The following is a 16457-nucleotide window of genomic DNA, read 5'->3' as shown; positions in this document are numbered from 1 at the left end:
AATCTTAAAACTCTCTTCAGTCAGGATTGCCTTGATTTCAGGGAAAACAAGACAGAAGTCAATTTGGGAGACAAAATCCTGCCAAATCTACCTGCAGCTCTGCTGCTGCAATCAAGATTTGGAGGTCCTCCAGAAAACCCAGTGCTTTAACAAAAATAGTAGTATAATTTTTATCAAGCAGATTTGGCTTTTTCAGCTCGAGCTGAATGTGAGCATAAAGGCAATTGTTAGAGCTGCACATTTACTTGCCCAAGGGAAAGCTGCTGCACTGGTGCCTTAAGGCAGCAGCAGCATTGCCCTCACCTGGGGAAGGTGTGAGTCCAGCTGCAGGCACAGCAGGGATGCTCTGGTTTGATCAGTAACCAGGGCAACAGGGGAGAGCTGTGAGAGAAACAGCATCACTGTGGTGTGCAGCCTGAAGCAAAGGCTGAAGGTAACTGGGAGGCTCAGGCTGCACCATTTGGGTTTTGTGTGTGCTTTTTTAAGGACTGCATTTGGATATCTGCAAACATGAATATTTTAGAGGAGACAAAGTGGATTGTTAAATAATCTGTGCAGTGCTGCCCACACAGGGACAGCGAGCACTGCTCACCGCCAAAATGCTTGGAAACAAATTGGGAAACATGAACAGAAATTCATTTTCAAGGCTTATTAAATATTAAATATCTCAAGCCTCTCCTGAAAGAAACGTTTATTGATATTTAGACTAACTCATTCATGTGCATGCTTTTGATTAGACTTTACCTCTGGGGACAGGGAATGAGAACAAATGTGTGGATCAGAGCACAAGTCCTAATGGACCAGAGTTTATGGAGGAGAACATCTCTGCCTTCACCACTTCTGCCCTCAGCTAAGGAACAAGCTGCTGAGGGAACACAGAGGAGGTTCTGGGTGCCCTTCACGGTGCCCCTGCAACAGCAGAGATGGAGTTATTGTCCCTCCAGGCTCAGTGACTGCACAGCAGCACTTTGCACCCAAAGGGGAGCAGTGCTTTGTGCCAGGGGCTGCACAACTCGGTGCAGGTGACAGACCCTGCCACAGAAAACATGTACATCCAGACAAGCAGAAAAGATCCCCTACAATGCACATTGAATTCCAAGAGTTGCAGGCAGAGCAGATCAGAGGTGTGTGTTCCATTAACACCCATCACTTCAGGAAGCAAAGATGGGTCTTGATCACCCTGACCTTACAAGCTTTGTGCATGTACTTCAGGGGAATATTTCACATTGCACCCAACTATCATTAATTCCATTATTTTGGCCATTTGATAACTCATGAGATCTCTTCATATATCAAGAGCCTAATTTGATTGCTTTAAAATACACAAAAAATGGCTTCCACCCTACTGCATCCCTAAAACCAATTCAAGCATCACAAACTATTCACTGAATGAGAAGATTGTCATACCCAGCCCCATCTCCTATTGCTGAAATGATTACAAGGTCACATCTCTTTTCAGCCCTGCCTGACTTCTCTTAGTCTGAAAGGTCTGATGAAATTGCAGCTTCAGTTGCTGTAACTACAGCCTTTATCTCTTTATTTTCATTTGCCATTTGTCTTGCTTAATAATGAGCCTAAAGAAATGCAGCGAGGGATGCATCCCTAGAGACAAATGCCAGTACAAGGACTTGCAGAGGACACTGCTGGACAGGTGACAGGGACTGGCCACCCCCAGGAGGCAGGAAATTTGCTGTGTGTAGGTGAATGCAGCTAAGGGAGCCTCCCCTGCCTGCTGTGATCTCAGGCAGCAATCTGGGGTGCAGCCCATCAGTGTCACTGGTGATGTCTAGAGGATGGCTAAAAGCCATCTTTGTTCCAAGTGTTGGAAGTCAGGCCTTAATTTGGTTCCTTCTTCCTGGAATGTGGAGGATTGAGCGCATTTCGGGGAACAGACGGCATGGAGATTGCTGGAATAGCCAGGAAAAAAGGCAAAACAGATTGGGAGCAGTCTCCCACACAACTTCCAGCACATATGTGCTGGCAGAGTTCAGCTCAGCTCTTAACTCATCCACCAGAATAGAACACGACTGTGCAAACAAACTCAGGTGGTGGATGAATGCAGGAAAATATTTACAACACCAGGAAAAGCAAGTGGGTGTCCAAAAAACCCAAAGGCCAACCAACAAAGTAAAAGTGAATTGTGGCAAAGGCCAAAGAGCCAAAGCCCTAGAGGATATCCCTTTGGAGTTTCTGATTAGGACTCACCTCACAAAACCCAGGCCACCCCAGAGCCCACACTCGGAGCAGAGCCTGGCTGTGGTGTGGAAATGAAACCAAACTGGGAAGAGTGAAATTCTTGGATGAGCTTTTGAGGTGTTTGCACTCATTCATTTCACTGGTACTTGTGCAGCACGGTCTCTGTGTGACAACCTGGAGGTTTGTAGCTAAGGAAGGCCGTGCTGGGGTGGGAAGTGCTGCCTGGGAGATGGGATACAGTAGAAATGTCTGTTCTCTCCAGGGCTTTGCCACTACCTGTGCAGAAAAGAGCAGCACTGCTGCTGCAATAGCAACACTTAGATAACAGCAAATCCACATGTACCATCAGGATATAGATCTGTGTTTAGCACAAAGAATGATCTGTGGGCAGATCAGCAAGTAGTTATTCAATGGCTGACTGCATAAGAATGGCACATAACCAGGCAGTTGTTAACAGGGTCGATATTTTTCAGCACAGTTGCAGGGGTTTGATGATCTCTAATCTCTCTAGCAAACTGCCTCAGCCCCACAGCTAACAGAGCCTCACTCTGTACTCTGGAGGGAAGGATGTACTGACATAGATAATGTGCAAAATACACCAAATAATGGTGTTTATATAGCTTTAAAAATGGGGAGACAAAAGAAGAGCATCTTCTCAAAACCACTGTATTATTTAAGTGGATCTGGTTGTAACACATTTCAGCAGCAGCTGTGAACCTGCTGAGAAAAGCTACTCTGCTATCACTCTGATGGGTGTTTATGAAGTCAAAGCTAAAACCCCTATTTTCCTTCACCTTCCCATTCATTCCATCTCAAAAGAGAGATTGGGAAATTCTGTATTTTGAGACAAATTCTACTTTTACAGCAGTGCAAATCTACCGACTTCAGAATTATTATTGACTGACAGCGGCATGAGGAGAGATTCCAGGATTCATTTATGTGCATCGCTGCTTTTGAAAAGTGTATTTCCTGTATTTTGTGCTTCCAGCCAATTTAATCTACCACTTGTTGCCGTGGAAACATGGACTTTCCTCCCTCCTCCCTCCAAAATGGCAGTATTCCAGTTTTCCCTATGCTGTAGTGCTTCTCTAATCCATGCATGCCCAGTGCCCCAGAGCATGGTGAACTCTTGGAATACTCTACTGTGCACTAGGCACAGGGCGCCCTCCAGGTCTTGGTTCCATTATTGTGTGTTCAGAGCACAGATAATAAGCCCTCGATGGAATTCAGTGAATCGAGAGCTCTTCGTGTCACGAGGCAGAAAAGACATTTGCAAGAGGATTGTTTGCAGTATCTGCTTCCTGTCTCACAGACACACTTTGTTCTAGAAGGGGTTTCAGCTGAAACCTGGGGGAGTGAAACACTTGCTAGACTGAAGGGTGACTCAGGAAAAGGTTGTTTAATTAAATTTGATATCTGGCTGTTTAGAAAGTTGATGTTTGAAGTGCCTGGGTGGCTTGTGCTTCTTGAGAATGTAACCATGGTTAAAGACACTCCAGTATAACTCAATGTCTCAATGAAAATACAAATTCCTTGAAAAGATTATACTTGTAATATTCACTTTGTGTACTGCTTCACCTGCTCTGGTATTTGTACAAGTACAGATGATGCATGAAGTGGCACTTAGAATATGATGGGGACAGGAATTAAATACAGAAATGTGGGCAGAAGAGGCAGACAGGAAGAACAAAGGGTTTTTGTACACAGAGAGGAGCCAAAACTTGAGCACCTAAAGCTGATCTTTACCACAGTGAAAACACTGGCTCAGGGAAGTGGATGATGCTGGACCAAGGTTTCCTGGCAACAAGAAATGAAGAGGAGGCCTCTTTATTCAGTTGTTACCACATCTGGAATCTGTAGGTGTGGTGCTGCCCTGAGGTTCCTGGAGAAGCATTTTTGAGCTGATTCACCCAGGAACTGCAGATGTAGCCAAAAGCACACCCAGATGAGACCCTGGTTTGTCCCTCAGGTAACAGAGTGTGAAGTTCACAGTGCTGCTGGAGACAGAACAATACCAAGCAAAAAGCACTTCAGACTGGCATTCTAAAAGCAAAACAGCACCACAGCTCAGCACAGAGCACTCACAAAGACAGTTTCACCTACTGACAGCACAAAAGCTGTGCCACGTTTCCCAAGGACAGCACATCCAGTGCCACTTCTCCACAGAAATGTCTCAGGGCAGCTTTGCTCACTGAAAAGCCATCAGCCCTTCAGACTGTGACACTCAGCAGGGAGCTGGGCTGAATGCACAGAACTTTGGGGAACATTTTGTTTAGATTGACCAAAAAAAGTGGTTAGTGGGTACATGTACAGACTACTTGTAGTCCTAATGCAGAAGTTTAGGAGATGCTGAACTGAGCTAAGCTCACCTGGGGATTAGCAAGGTTTTTCTGATGAATCTCCAGCTGTGCTCCAACTCCTGGTCACTGGACTAAAAACCAGGGAACTGCCCTAATTTCAGAAGGCTGGGAAGACTTGACACAGATTCATTCCAGAGACAGAAAGACGAGGGGGGGCAGATACAAAGAACAGATCAGCTGTCAGCACTAATTGGCTGTGTACAATTTAATGCATTTCAGGAACCATCCAGGTAAGCATCTCGCTGATGCTAAAAATAACTTCAGCAAGCTCAGCGTGGGTGTGTGTGCAAGGCTCAGCCTCTCACACCAGACAGGAGCTAAATATAGAGCCACAATTGAATTCTGTGGGTGTGGGGAGCCAAGGGAGTCTCCTGTCTCCTCACTCTGCTCCAGCAAGATGTGATGCAGCTGCTGTCAGACCTGCTCATGGCTGCAGGATTTTATTAGGAGTGTGCACAGCACCCATGTGCTCAGTGAGGATTTGGGATTTTATTAGGAGTGTGCACAGCACCCATGTGCTCAGTGAGGATTTGGGGTTTTTTTAATGGTTTGCCCCTTTTCAGTTATGGCCTCTGCTTTTCAGGCTAATAGAAAAGAAAGATGTTGTGAGGGATGGAGGGGGGAGCAGTAGGAAGAATGAAGGAGGTGCAAGTGAAGCTGAGATTTTCTTTTTGATGCTGCCTCCAGGATTAAGAAGTCCAGATTCCAAGGCTGGAATATTCCCTATGCTCTTCCTTGGTGCCAGGCAGTGGCACACAGCTGGAAACCTTGCTGTGAACACAGTGACAGACAGCACTGGCCTGGTCAAGGGGCTGGGCATTAGTGCCTGCTGCCAGAGTTCCTGAGACAGCCTTCAAGGGTAAAAATGAGGAGGAGAGGGAGAAGACTCAAGTGTCATTAAGGTCTCTGAGCAATGAGTAAGTTCAGCCTCCTGTTTATATGGCTTGTGAAGTCCAGGGGAGATGTAGTGCAGTTCAAATAGAGCATTAGAGAGGGTTCAAGTGCATCTCTACATGCTGTACCTTGACAACGCTGGCCTCTTGTCTAATGGCTGAGAAAGGTTTGTTCCCTTGCAGGTATTAAACTCCAAGAATAGAACCAAACTCAGTAACACCAATCCCTTGGTCAGGTTTACTTGCCAAGCTCCCCGAGTGTGTGATCATACCAGGCCCTCTGGACAGCAGCTCTTGAACCAGAGGTGCTTCCTTGCTTCAGCAGCACTTGTACAATTAATTATGGAGCACCCAGTCAGCTCAGGGCAAAAGCCTTGATCTGCAGCTGAACCAGAATGAGCAATTTGCTGTCTCAGACCAGCCCACAGCTGGTCTGGCAAGAATTTTTGAACACATTAATTCACTTATAAAGGTTGAACCACGGTTGCATTTGTCCAGGGTTATTTCCTGGTTTGAGCACAAGCACACGACCCAGAGGTGCTCCCAGGGCAGGCCTGTATTGCTGAGGATTCAGCATCCACCTCCTGCTGAAAATGGGGAGTATTTGTGCAAACATGAGGCAATGTCACTGCAGAGGCTGTAAATTCTGCCGGGCAACAACATGAAGTTCCAAATTCCCAGGGCACAGCTGATTAAAGATAGTGCCTTCTCAGAAGACAATCTCCTTCCACTGCTCTATTCTACTTGCCTGGCTCCAGTGCTGGGAATTCCTAATCAAATCTGTTTTCCACAGCACAGTGAAGGCAAGGGCAGCAGGTCAGAGCACAGCAGGCAAGAGAAGAGCAGAGCAGCAGGTGGAAACACAGATAGGAATATACAGAGCTTTTTCTGGGACACAGAGTCAATTCCTCGAATAGATCTGACATAAGTGGCACAAGTGAAACTAGAAATAAAAAAATCAGAGTGCAGAAAGCTGTAAGTATCACAGAGCAGTATAATCACATAAATAAACTTGCAGAAAAAACTGTTTAAGCAAGTGTCATTGAATAAGGAAAAAGCCTTTTTTGGGAAGAAAACAGTGCACTTGTTTTGACCTGCCAACCCACCCACTACCAGCAGCTCATGCTCAGCTGAGATCCCTTCCCAGAAATTGGGCACCTCCCCATGCCTGAAGATCTGGGCTCAACCCCTGTGGTGAGACAAGCAGTCATAAAGCAAAAAGGAAATGCATAAAATGCCAGTAATGCTCTGTAATGCTTCACCTTACACTGGATTATGATTCAGGTCCTTGAGCTTGTGTGGGTCTGCAGTAAAAGTAATTACAGAAAGAAATTACTTTAATTTAATTTGCAGAGCTTAATCGATAGAGACCAAAGTAAGCTTCTCTGGTTGTCACAGTGATTTGTGCTGTTGTGGGATGAAAAGCTGACCAGAACAAGGTGCTGTAACACTTGTGAGCTCCTGATAACCCAGGGGTTGGGCAGGGAGGGATTCAGGCACTCACAATACCAGCCCTCACTTTGTATAAGCATGGTCACTGTGTCACTGAGAGGATTTAGGATTATGGTTTTTTGGGTTAGATCTATTAATGAAATTCAGGAAAAATGTTTTCTACACTTAAAGCCAAGCACTTACTTCACTTAGTTGGAACAGAAGCCAGATGGGATGGACAGTGTGTATCTGAAAGGCTGTGAACTGTATAAGCACAGTCTCAGACAGAAAGGGGTTTGGCTGCTTTTTTTTTAACACATCCATTTCAGATGTGCTACTTCAAAGCATTTGAGAACAAAGAGAGGGGTAAAGTTTGGATGTTGTGTTGGTTCTCCTCCCACTTGCCTTTTAAATTTATAAAGCCAAATTTTCAAATTTTAAAAAGAGGGGTAAAGAGATTTTTAAAAATTTTTAAATTTTTAAAGAGGGGGGTAAAGTTGGAGGTTCTCCTCCCACTTGCCTTTTAAACCTAACCAAATTTATAGGCAGACTGGATGTCAATGAGTGTCACCATGACTGTTGCAGTGGATTGCCTGCAGAATACCTAAATGGTCACTTCTCCCCCAAAATCTGAAATGTGGCTTGGTTTGGAGAAGAAAAAGCTCCTTAATGTGCAGAGCCACAGCTGCACACACTGTCCCTGGGGCACAGCACTGAGTTATCCCTGTTTTATGGGGAGGGTTCTCAGATGAATCACCTGTGCTTTCCCATGAAGAACTTGATCATATTTTTGGGCTCTCTTCCAAGAAAACTGTGCCTCAGCACATGTGATCCAAGGAAACTGTAATTCATACCCTGCAGTTTCTGGTTCACCAGATTTTGTGAGTTACTACAGTTCCCTCCTCCTGCAGCTCTGAGCACAACTTCTGTAGCCTGGTTCATTCAGGATCTCAATTCCTCCAGGAATCACAGGCTTGGGCTTGCTGCTTTCATATGGAAAACTGGGTCAGTCTAGCACAGTTCCTGTGTTTTTGAAATAACTTCAGAGAAGGAGAGGGGGGAGAAAAATGAAAGAAATAAATATTTAGAAAACAGGAAGTGGGGGAAAGAGAGAAAATAGGTCAGAACAGAAGGTCACTGATTTTCCTCAATAGATGAAGTGCAATTGTATCAATTATTAAAGCATGGCTCTAGCTAAGTCTGATTCCATTGCCTGTGCCCAGCTGGAAAGCTGCAGCTGGATAACCAGGTCTTGGGAGATACTTCAGTCAGCCAGAGTACTGCAAGCTTCCTTCAGTATCTGTTTTTCAGGATAATTAACTCATCCAAGTACCCAGCACACTTCCTTGACCTCCCCAGACTCTGGAGAGTGTTTTTTTTTTTCTGGAAAACACTCTTATTTTCTATCTTTTCCTTTAGCTCTCACATAGAAAACACCAGAAAACAAACAAACAAACCCAAGCACTCACAGGTTTATCAATCCTTGCTCATGGTTTTATCTAATGAAATTAAGAAGAAATTGACCACACCTTTGGAGCTTGAGGACCTCCTCCTGTTGAAAGTCCACTTATGCAGAGGACATCAAGGCAACTGGGAAACAAGAACCAGCAAGCTGACAAAATCTAAGTCTTAAATCACATTAGAAACAGGTACTGCAATCTAGCTAGTCCATTGTTCTGCAAAGATGTGTCAGTCACTTTGCTTTCATAAAGCTATGCTGAATACAGGCAAGAAACAAAGAGCAGAATAAAACCTGAGTGCCTCACTGCAGGAAAAAACGTCTCAAAACCAAGACTACATGGCTCACAGATGAACCACCAGTGTCATTTGCTTAAGATGATCATATTCATTAAGCAAATTAAATTCTGAATCAATTAATACTTCATTAGTTTCTCAGAAATTATGTTAAAAAAAAATGAAAGCCAGGCCCTCTCAGCAGGCTCTGCAGAAAGCAGCTGGCCTGTTGCACAGAGATCAGCCTAATTTGAGGGTGTCTGAAAAAGCCATATTCTGGCCAGGCTACACTGCAGCCTTGTTAGAATCATCACTGGGAGTGGCTGCAGCACTTCCAAATACCACCCAGCTGAGGAAAAATCCTCCTTCTCAAGAGAAGGTTAAACAAACCAGGACTGATGTGGTAAGGGAAGTTTTATTTATGGGCGTAGTGCAGTTTAACTTACAGAAATCCCTTTATCAGCCTGTTTACACCACGAAGGAAAAGGTAACAGGGAATGAATGGAGTGTGTGGAAAAGCCAAGCTCGTGTCCAGGGGTGATGGGAGCAGGAGGCTCAGGGTCAGCAGGGAGTGCTGGTGGGGAGAGGCCCAGCACTGCAATGCTGGGCCTTGCTGTGCACCAGCTGCAGGGACAGGAGCAGCTGCAAAAGGCAGGGAAATGGCTCTGAGGGAGGTGTGTGCACAGAGCCTGGACCTGTCTGAGCTTGGGAGCCACTGCCAGCTCCCACAGCTCTACCTGCCCTTCCCCAGCTGCAGCCCCTCAGCAGGGAACAGCTCTGAGGACAATCGCGGAGGTGGCACCAGGGGATCCTTTCCTGAGAGCCCTCCCCAAGGTTTTGTGTGGCAGCCTTGAGCTTTGGCAGTGACAGTTCGTGTTGTACCGCAACAAATTATGGCTGTAACTTCCAAACATAACGTTACATAATTGAATTCTTACATTTTATTCAGTTTGCAGAAGATCAGAATATTCTGTTCTATGTGACATTTGCCAGCAAATTCTATTTGGACTTTCGTGACCATAGCTAAACACAGGATCCTAAACAAAGTTAAGGAGGATCCCAGAAGGCTCTGGGGAAGAGGAGGCAGAATATGAGGATGACATTTTAAATCTCAAATCCTGCCTGTATTTTCCGGTAAGTTAGCCTGTCTGCAGCGCTCAGTGTCACAGTGGCATCAAGTGACAAGTCATACTCCTCACCCTGTCCAATTTAAAAAACAAAGGAAAACAGAATTACTGAAATACCACTTGCACAGGGAAGTGAATAAATTCTCAGAGGGGCTGCAAATCTGGTTTTCAGACAAGACAGTTTGCCACATTGTCTTAATCTGTCCAACAGATATAACCACATAGACCAGCTTTGCAGAGCACTGTGAGAGCTGCTGGTGAAAGAACTACAAAACTGATGGTTATTGAGACCAGGGGACTCACACTCCTACAGACTTTTTGGACCACATCTTTGAGCTGTCAGTGGAATTTCTCATTTCACTCCGCACTGAGAGCAGGAATGCTCTTTGTATTGAAAAACCAACAGATAACCTCAAGAGAAATTTTGAAAGAAGCAAAATATTAAAAGCAAATAAGAGTGCAGTAAAGAGCAGGGTTCAGAGCCTGCTGCAAACAAAGGCTGGCATGGCTCTGGCCAGCCAAGGTTGGTGACAGTGTGAGGCCAAGCTGCTGGTCTGACTGTCCTGGAAAATGCTGGGCCAGCAAGAGTGTGTACGAGAGGAACAGAAACTCATGCAGCAGATGGTGAAATGCTGTCTGCAGGCAGGGATCCCCATCCCTGGGAGGCTGTGTGGGTGAGTGACAGGCGAGAACTGGAAGGTGCTGCCTCGCCAGGGGAGCGTTCCCAGCGAGGTTCCTGCAGCCTGGGAGCAGCTGTGCAGCCACACACAGCTCCCAGCAGGGCCTGCCTGTCCCAGCAGCAGCTGCAGCTCCACAAATTGCTGTCATTTATGTTTTTCCTTCAGGGATTACACAGAGTACTTGGAGAGTGCTGCATTTGCCTTGATTTACTTCAGTAATTCAGAAAGCTGCTCCTTGGCATCAAGCCTGACACTACAAAGGGTTTGCAAAAAGTGTCACACCATGTCCCCTCCTGCCTGGAGCTGCTGCATTAGGAGGGTCACAGCTCCATACCTCCAGCTCTGGGGTAAATCCTCACTGCAAAGCCACTTGCAGAGGTTTACTTGTCACCTCCCAGACTTTGCAGATTGCCAAAGGGTCCTTGGTATGCACCTCCAGGTGACAGGGAAGGATGTTCTCCCAACCTCATGGGGAAATTCCCAGCAGCTCATACCCATGGCAAGAAGGGCCACTCTCACATCCTTCTGCATCCAGTGAGGGGGAGGAGGCGAACTGGCACACAGCTGACAGCCCCCACACACCAATACTTTGTCTGTGCTCTGCAAATCCAGCTGTGGTTTCTTCCAGTGACCCAAATCCCACAGCTGCACATTGCAGTGGCATCTGTTGTAGGGGCAAGTGTTTATGGATTAAGTGCACAGTACTGCAGGATCTTAGTGCAGCCCTGAGCATCCCAGCTGAGGCCAGGACACACTGAGACACTTCCATCCATGGACAATATCTCTGCTTGTTGCCCTGTGAAACAGAGCTAGAGCTACAGACAGAACTGACATGTCTCCCTGTCACCCTGTCCCTGTCCTCACTGAGTGCCATGGCTGGAATTGCACTCCTGGCTTCCCAGGAAATTGAGTCACGAGCCTACAGACATTTCATTTTGTACAGGGCACAGAGGTGGCTGACAAGGCAGCCCCAGCCTCTCTGGAGGACAGCAGGCACGAACATTGTATTAGGGATTGTTCAGACAGTGAAGAAAAATCTAGCTTTTTTATTTTCTTACCTTTTCCCCCACTTTTCTTATTTTTTATCATAATCCAGTAAGCACCCAGGAGTACACAACTGTCACTAGGACAGGACAGTCTCAGGTCAGTGGCAGTCCCCACCACTGGGCTGAGATTTGCCTCTGTTGGCTGCGTATTTCAGACTCCCTCCTGCTGCTCATGCAGTTGCTATCAGAGTGGATTTTAGTATCATTTCAGCAGTAGATACCTAGCATTGCTATCAGAGTGGATTTTAGTATCATTTCAACAGTAGATATGTAGCATTGCTTTTTGCTTTTTTGTTCTGTGGGAACACAGAGCTCCATTCCTATTTCAGGAGAGAAAAGAAAGGGGGGAAAAAAAGAAAGAAAATATCTTGCTTTACAATGGAATGTTATTAACCATTTTCAGTGACCTGCACAATGTGACCAGGTCATACCCAGCACTTGGTTTCTCCTGGAAGACCCTCCAGTACCCACTGCCTGGAGCTCTCCTCAGCCTTCAGCAGAGGAGGGGCACTGGGAGCTGCACCACTCGCTCTGTTATTTGAAGAATCTGTTCTTTCAGCACTTTGCCTTGCTGAGCTATTTTTAGCTTGAAAGTATTCCCCAAACCAGCTCTTTGCCCAGCTGCAAGGCAGAGCAGAAGTGAGAACAAGCTGCTGTTGATGAGAACAGTGCTGCTCACACTGACATTGCTGCTGAACAAGACACCCATCAAACTACAGACAGGGAACATGTCTTTGGCTGAACAACCCATTGCACTTTTGTCACCCAAATAACTAAATATTGTAATTCTATCACAAACAGGACAGATCCACTATCCAGCAGCTCTATTAAACCACAGAGTGGGGAAGCAGGTGGAAGGGAGATGAGGAAGCTGCTGCTCTGAAATAAGCAGTTATTACATTTAAACCCCATGCCAGCATGCTAGTTCTTGCATATTAACTAATAACTCAGATGAAATTTAAAGCTGTTCTTTTATGTTGGTCCCACAATGTGCAACAGCATCCTCCAAGAATCTTTATCTGAGTGTGGAGAGAGGTATGAAAGCAAAAGTCTGCTGAGGGTGGAGGAAGGATGCTCAGCAGCTGCACTGAGCTTTGCAGCAGGGCTTTGAACTGAGCCCTGATCTGCTCCCAGCTGTGCCTGGCCCTTCTTCCTCACACCTTGGGAAATGAGACACCCAAAGGTCAAATGCAGCAGGGCTTTACAGGTGGTGAGAACAGTGCTTACCCTCAAGCCTTCTCTACCTGAGTCCTCTGGCACAGTTAGATCCTGGCTGTGCTGTTGTTTCAGCCCACACAGTGCTCACAGCCCTGTGCAGTAACAGCCCTGTCACAGGGCAGGTCCTTCAGGGACAGTGGGCTGCAATACAAGGGTCATGCTGGGCAAGTGTGTGGTTTCTATTTCTGCTGAAATCTGAACCCTTTGCAGGGCTCCTATCACAGAAATGATAATGATGGACAGCTGTAATTGCCTGGTAGATGAGTGACAACATAATTAACTGAACTCATGCTGATTTGCAGCTTTGAAAATCCAGACAGAACTAAAGGCCAAACAAATAAATAACACATGTAATTAAGGCAACATTTAAAGCCTCTGTGTTTATCTGTAGTTTTCTTATTTGGATGCAAAAAATAGTACATGATGGCACAGAGACACAAATATCTGGGAACTTTAAAGAAGGCAACTCACAACATTTACCAGACCAGCTCACCCTTTTCACCCTGCTCTGAGCTGCCTACTTCCAGAGAAGCTCAGTAACTCCTCTCAGGATGACTCCAAGGGCTGGAGAACCTCTGCTTTGGGGTTGTTCAGCCTAGGGACAAGAAGCTTCTAAGGAGACAATGCTGGAGCCTTCCAGGGATTAAAGCTGGTTATATAAAAAGAGGGAGAGCAACCTTTTACCTGGGCAGATAGTGATAGGTCAGGGGGGAATGGTTTTAATCTGAAGGAAGGTTGGGTTAGATCAGATATGAGCAAGAATACTTTGACAGTGAGGGTGGTAAAACACTAGAACAGGTTACTCAGAGAGGTGGTGGATGTCCCATTCCTGGAAACATTCAGTGTCAGGGTGGATGAGGCTCTGAACAACCTGATCTGCTCAAAGATGTTCCTGCTCATCGCAGGGGCATTGGACAAGATGCCTTTAAAGGTTCTTTCCACCTCAAACTCTCCTGATTCTATGATTTTCCTGTTATGGGAAATGCTGGCACATCAATTCCCACTTTTTACACGATCCAGAATTACCTTGGGGTAAAAACAAGTTTGTGTCTCGATGTCTGCCTTCTAATTTTGTACAGACAGTAACAGAGAAGTCCCTCCCACCACAGATTTACTACTACCCATAATTGTACATTGCAAGCAGGCACAGAGCAGTGCGTGGGTGACTCAAAGCCCTGGCACACATCCTCTTCACAGCTACTTATAGGCAGGATGAAAATAAACTTCTTGTTGAATTGAACATGATGTTCTGGCAATTTAAGAGGCAGAGCCTCTGCCTCCTGATGGGCAGCAGACACAAGCAGCTTTATGAGAAGCAAAACCAGGGCACTCCCATTTCCCCTCCCTTTGCCTGGGCTGTGAGAGGGATCCTTCCCACCACCTCCCTTCCCAATTCATCTGCAAAACCACCTGACATGAGGAACAATCAATGCAGTTGCTGCTGGCTACAGCTCATTTACTGATGGCTGGATTGATTGCTCCCTTGTCAGTGCAGGTTCCACAGGCACACACACGTGTCCAAGTGTACCCAGTTCACTCCTCCCTTTGGAGAGGATCATCACAATCACATGGATCTTACTAACACCAGCAACAGGAGTCCAAAGTGAAACTTTTGGCTTCAGCTACAAATCCAAAAGAAATTCAGTTTTGTGGCAATCATACACACAGATGCTGTGCAACAGATTCTATGAAAAAACATATATGGGAAACAGGAACACATTTTGGGGACAGATAAAAACCACAGAAACCTGAGCTATTTTTCACTGGATTCTGCTTGAATGCTTGCTTGAGTCTGGCAGGCAGGTGAGATACAGACTAATTGGAGGAGAGAACTAGAAAGGAAGGAGTGTCTGAGGTGTGAAAAGTCAGCACAGCCCCACATGCACACAGGGGGCTGTATCTGTCCCAGCCTGGCCTCTCATCAGCCATGCTGTGCCCACACCTGCAAGCCCTCAGCCTGCTGTGGCTTTGCTGGGACGCAGCTCCCACAAAGGACAAAGCAGACCCTGCTGAGGGTACCTGTGAGGGCAGAGCATGTGGCAGCAGCCCCTGCTCCCAGGACACATTGATGCATTGCCCCTCTGACAGCAGCCCTGGCTGCTGTGCCATGCAGATCCTCAGCCTGCTGAGCACTCAGTTGCCTGTAACTGTCCAATATGATCAGCCCTTGTGTAACAGTGCTCCCAAGACATTCATTCCCTTCAATGAGAAGGGGAAATCTGGCAGCATGAAGCAAACATTGATCTCTGATCAGTAGCCAGAGGCACATGTGCGAGTCGCTGCGCTCACAAACGTGACCTTGCTCCAGAGGGGATGAGCCATTTGTGGCTTTCCCTACACCCCAGATCCACATCTACACTTGTGCTCGTGTCCAGCAGGATCCTGGCAGGGCTCTGATGGCAGAGGGAAGGTGTTTTGCTGCAATTATGCACCACACATGCTCACCAAAGGAACAAGCCAGGCACCACAGCTGCCCTGCCCCTCTGAGAGCAGAGGGAGCTCATGGACATCACAGGATTCACATTTACCTTGCACTGGGAAAACAAACACCTCGAGGCCATGTGCAAACTGAGCACTGAGGTGCCTTGAGACACAGCTGGCTGTACCTGCAGGGTGTTCTGGGGAGAGCCACACGTGACTGAGCTAACTTGCAATGATCTGCTCCTCTCAACCACAGGAGGAAGACTGGGAGAACATGGGAGCAAGCAAAGTCTTTGGCTTTTTAGAGATTATAATAAATACATGCTATCATCTCTCTGAGCCCAAATTACTGGAGAAAACATTCTAAAGGTAGCCTGAAAATACACCCAGAACACTCCCCAAGCTTCAAACCACTGAATAATACCTGCTGCTTGAAGGTTTATGCTCACTTTGCACAGAACAGCAGTAACATAAAATCTTTGCAATTTTTCTGAACATGATAAAGAGCTGCACATAAAATACTGTGTATCCATTCCCTTTTACCCCCACACACTTAGGGTGATTAGTATTATGAGGAAGTGTTGGTGTCTGTCCAAACTTGGAGCATCTCTGACATGTACAGCAATTTCTGAACTGTACCCAGACACCACTTACAGCAAAATGACTCTGGTGCCTCCAGCTGTACTCAGTTTCCCAGAGGCAGCTGCAGTCACCTCTGAGTGCTGCCAGTCCAGCTCCACTCACTGCTGCTCTTGGCATCCCTTGGTTTAAACTAACAGGGAAACAAAATCCTGGGCTGAGCACTCTTAATATGAGACCATGGCAATTCCAGTGACACTGTGGGGGAAGCTGGACAGAGGTAGGAGCAGCCTGCAAGTAACTCAAGCATTTTCAAGCAAGGTTCAAGACCTTCCCCAAAAGACCTGGCCCCACAGGTGCTCAGAGGGAGCACTCCTGCCTCACCAGGCAGCACAGAAATACCAAACCTAGGTTTTCATAACACCCAAGAACAGAAGAGCATTAATTGGCTGTTTTTCCCAGAAGCAAGAAATAGATATCCAAATCAGCTAAAAGGAAATCATTATGGTCACACAGCAGAAGTGGTGGACTATGTAAGTGCTCCCCACGGAGCTCACAGTCACCTTGCTGAGGTGAGTCCACGTGGGGCTGTGAGCTCCTGAGATAAAAAAGAACAGAAATGAAAAGCACAAGACTCACCCAGCCACGACCACGCTGTGTTGCAGCAGTGCTGGAGCCTCCTGTCCACCTCAGGCACCTCCAGCCATGGCTGCTGGGCAGCCCAGGAGCCAGGCTGGCCCCGGGTGAGCCCTCCTCAGCCAGGGGCAGCGAC

At 46.5% G+C, this 16457-nt stretch overlaps 1 protein-coding gene across 3 annotated transcripts in view; it reads left to right on the top strand.

Annotated features, from left to right (window-relative positions):
• The window catches only part of PHACTR3 (phosphatase and actin regulator 3), a 100896-nt gene that overhangs the window by 71046 nt on the left and 13393 nt on the right, over positions 1-16457 (top strand). The window lies entirely within an intron of this gene.

This window comes from Molothrus aeneus, chromosome 17, assembly GCF_037042795.1.
Source record: "Molothrus aeneus isolate 106 chromosome 17, BPBGC_Maene_1.0, whole genome shotgun sequence".
NCBI classification, from domain to species: Eukaryota; Metazoa; Chordata; class Aves; order Passeriformes; family Icteridae; genus Molothrus; species Molothrus aeneus.
The sequence above is the reverse complement of the archived record's forward strand: the minus strand, read 5'-3'. Positions and strand labels throughout refer to the sequence as shown.